This window comes from Propithecus coquereli, unplaced genomic scaffold, assembly GCF_000956105.1.
Source record: "Propithecus coquereli isolate 6110/MARCELLA unplaced genomic scaffold, Pcoq_1.0 Scaffold310, whole genome shotgun sequence".
In the NCBI taxonomy this organism is placed as follows: domain Eukaryota; kingdom Metazoa; phylum Chordata; class Mammalia; order Primates; family Indriidae; genus Propithecus; species Propithecus coquereli.
Window position 1 is genome coordinate 4,291,862 of NW_012148731.1, and position 4,178 is coordinate 4,296,039.

Consider the following 4,178-nt stretch of genomic DNA (forward strand, 5'->3'; position numbering starts at 1 on the left):
TTAAGCAGGAAATTTTGAATTGTCTGTCATAAAACACTTGTCACAAAACAAGATTACAGGTTACTATAAAACTAGTCATTCACATAGCCAAACAGATAATTAAAAGATTTTTTAAAAGCAAAAATCTTACTCTTTTATAGAGAGGAGACTCAGTTTCCCAAACAATCATAAGACCTAATACAGACAAACTGAAATACAAGTTAAGGAGGAGGCAAACTAAATCTGTCTCTCTCTCACTCTTTCCTCCCCTTTTTTGTGCAGTTTATTTAAAAGGTGAACAAAAGTTTTTGCTTTTCCTATTAATATCATATGAAAATCTAGTTCAAAAGAGAAAATCGAATTTTACCATTGTATTAGAGTATTAATGGTAACGCTAATTTTAATAAAATATACAAATCCATCTAATTTTAATCAATTTTACTGTAAGTTAAGATTTTTATAAACCTTTTATAACCTTTATTTTTAACTTTTATATCCATTTAGTTTTAATTATCATTTAGTTTTTAATTTAAAACAGTTTTTAAAACCTATAAATTAAACAAAATTATCTTTTAACAAAAACTATATTTCTATGTCTTATAACCCTTTTTATAAAAAATATATCTTTTCATATAGAATTATTTGTCTTCATCTAGTAGTTTTAATTACATGTAATAATCATAATGTCAACTCTTTAAAAAACCTGGGAAGTTAAAGTAACTTTGAACTGTTATCAATCCCCAGTTTTTATTAACATACCTAAATATATTTAGTTTTCTATATCATATAAAAATAAGATGTCATGATATATAAACTTAAGCTTATGTTTAACAATTGCTGTTTTAGTATTAGTAGTATTTTATCTTATAAATGACTCGATTTATGATTATCCTCTTTAACTTAACATAACATGACTTTAAGATTTTAAGCTATTGACAAGAATTTTGAAACCACAACATAGGTTCCATCCCTAAGGTCTTTCCTGGTCCTCCTAGGTCTCACACAGCCATGTGGCATCACAGGTGGCTAAAAGGACAGGGCTTCTCTGTGTCCTCAATTCATTTACCAGGTGCAGAGTTCAAGATGGAAAACAGGGTGCCCGGAGGATCCAGTTCCTCCAGAGCAGCCAGGAGGCAAAGCTGGGACAGGGAAGAAGGGGCCATATTGGGCTAGACTGAGCCTTGTAGCTGCTGGTCTAGGCACTGCGGACATGTCCCCAGGCCTCACCATGGCCACCTGTCCAGACCCCAGAATCCAGAGGCTCAAAACCAAAAACATAAGCTCACAGTCAAATCTAGCATATATTAAAAATATTATAGAAGCAGCAGTTTTATGACCTTAAAATATCTAAACTTTAGTAACAATTTAAAACTAGTTTTATTTATCAAAGATTACCAAAGTCACGTGAACTAAAAGGCATTTGAGTTCTTTTGTTTTCCTGATTAAATATTTGATTTAAGCACTTACTTTTCACTTTTTTTTAAGCAAATTAATTAGAGCTCTCTTACATATTTTGTTAGTGAAATATCACATACACATGACATGTATAGACATGCAAATGTACAGAGACAGACAGTAGTAGGTATTTTAGGTGAAACAAGATGGAAAGTTTATATTTTGAAAGCACAGAGTTAGGACTTTAGGCCTAAATATTGTATCATCATTTACTCATACCAAGGGAGAAAAGATCATATGTAAATTCCTAGTTAAGACACGATGGCCAGGAAAAGTACTCTAAACAAAGGTAAGACTTGTCATGTAAATTTACAACAATGGTAAGAGTTTCTAGTGACTCAGTCCTCCCTCTTAGACAGAAATTTCCCTTTTTTATAGGTATAAAAATGTTTTATGAAAGGGTTTCAAGATATCCAATTAAGGACCAAGAGCGGTGCTCACGCCTACAATTCCAGCACTTTGGGAGGCAGAGGCAGGAGACCAATCAGAGCAACAAAGTGAGACTCCCATCTCTACAAAAAAACAGAAAAATCAGCCAGGCATGGTGACGCACACCTATAATCCCAGCCACCTGGAAGGCTGAAGCAGGAGGATTGTCAAACTAGTTAATAATCAGATCCAGTCTGATCCCACACCCAGATCTAATCTGATCCCACACCCAGTACAGTTTCTCTTGCAACTTTCAAACCAGTTAGGATCAAAAATTTGCTGAAATTTGGAGAGCTCAAAACACAAATGTGTGGAGCTTCAGAATCCAGGAAAGAATTTACCCATGGACTCCAGTAAGGGGCACAGCCTGGCAGGTACCTTGCTTGTCCACTTGGTGCTCCTGGGGGGGTCTCTGGGAGCTCGATTTCGGAACCCACTTCTGACAAATTAAATGTAACAGAGTTTAATTGAGCAAAGAACAATTCACGAATCAGGCAGCTGAACCAGAAAAAGTTCAGAAAGACTCCAGCTCTGCAAGGTGGTTAAAGAAGATTCATTGACAGTATATATAGTTCAGCATTTGCCTTAAACAGTTTGAACAGTTGGCCACCTTTGCTTGGCCAAAACTCAGTGATCAGCAAAGAGGAAGGAGCAGAGAGGAGTGAAAGTAAATAGAGCCAACTCTAGCTGGGACAAACAGCTGACATTTTTGCTTTTGAACCTTTTAACTAAAGTACCCTTCTAAGTGAAACCGATAAGCCTTAACCAAGGTTATAACTTAATCAAGGAAACAAGAGGTGTCTCCGAAGAGGTGGAAAACAGTTTTTATAAGACCAAAAAGTCACAAAAGCGGCTCAAAGAAAGGAAACTTTCACTAGCATCAACAAACGGTACAAGTTACATAAATACCAAACCAGAACAAGTTCGTAACTTGCCCAAGAATCAAACCTGGGCTGCCAAGGTGAAAGCACAGAACTTTAACCATTAGGCTACAAGGTAAATTGGCTTCTGCCATTCTTCCCGCAGGGGTGGCGTTCAAAGGATTTTTATCTTTGTTTTAGACCAGAGCCAAATACCTTAGGATTTAATATCTTCTGTGAGTTTTGATGCCCTTCCTCTTCATTCACTCATTCATTCATTCATGTATTCATTCATGAATATTCATTCATGAATATTCATTCATGCAGTCACCATTTAGCGTGTGACTGTTACATCCTAAGCAGTATACTACCTGCTGAGCTCAAGTCATGGTATCGTGTTATAAGGTGCTACCTTAATTAATGCTCATTTTTTACTTCCTTGCTAAATTGCTTCTCAAGTACCAACAATTCCTATTCTATTTTTCCAGCATTTTCTGTTGCCCTGACATGATTGATTTAGGAACTGGTACTATTCCTGCAGTACATAGTTATTAATAAGACCATTCCATTCATCAAACAGATGAGGAAGCCAGGGTCAAGAGTAGGGATGTGAATGCCCACGGACATACAACATGTCAATGATAAAGCAAAGGCTAGAATCCGTATCTCATAATACCCTGGTCAGAAATCTTTCTACATCTCTTGATCTTTCTCATAAAGATTATGAGAAAGCACTATTCAAGTGCTTTATTAAAGCTAGATGATAGAGTTAAAAGAATGCCTCCAAAAAGTTCACTCTTTCCTATTACCTACTTAGGGAAACCAACAAAATACAGTAGTAACATGTGAAGGACAGAGGAAATGAGGGGTGAAACTGAAAGGCACTTTTTCACAGTGAAGATGTTTACACTTATGCTGACATCTTTTAGGAAATGAAAAAGAATACCCTTTGGTACTTTAATCATAATTGGCTTCTGCTTCTGGCCATGACAGAATAATGGTAATGGCTTGCTCTCTTGACAAAAGCAACTATGAAACTGAACAAAATATATGAATTAACTGAATACACAAAGGGTACTAAAACTCATACAAAATATTAAATCCTTTCCATTTTTGGGCATTGAACAGACAGCACAGGATATTGATTTTTGAGATAAGAAATACCATGAAGAAGCCCCACAGTGGCCCTGGCTTTCTGCCTGTGGTCACTGACTGGTTGTAGCACAGAGTGGTGGGACCAAGCTGAAAGGTGACCTTAATCAGCTGAGGAGGCTGATATTGGAATTCCAGGCTACTGAAATAGTTGGACTTTGCAGGACAAGGAACTAGACAAGAAGAAGCCCATGATAGGGCAAAACTAGCAGAGTTCTGTGTAAGGATTCACTTTGGATTGTTGGCCAAGGGCTGGCTATACATGTGCAGAGTGAAACTCTCCATGAGGCCTAGCAAAGATTG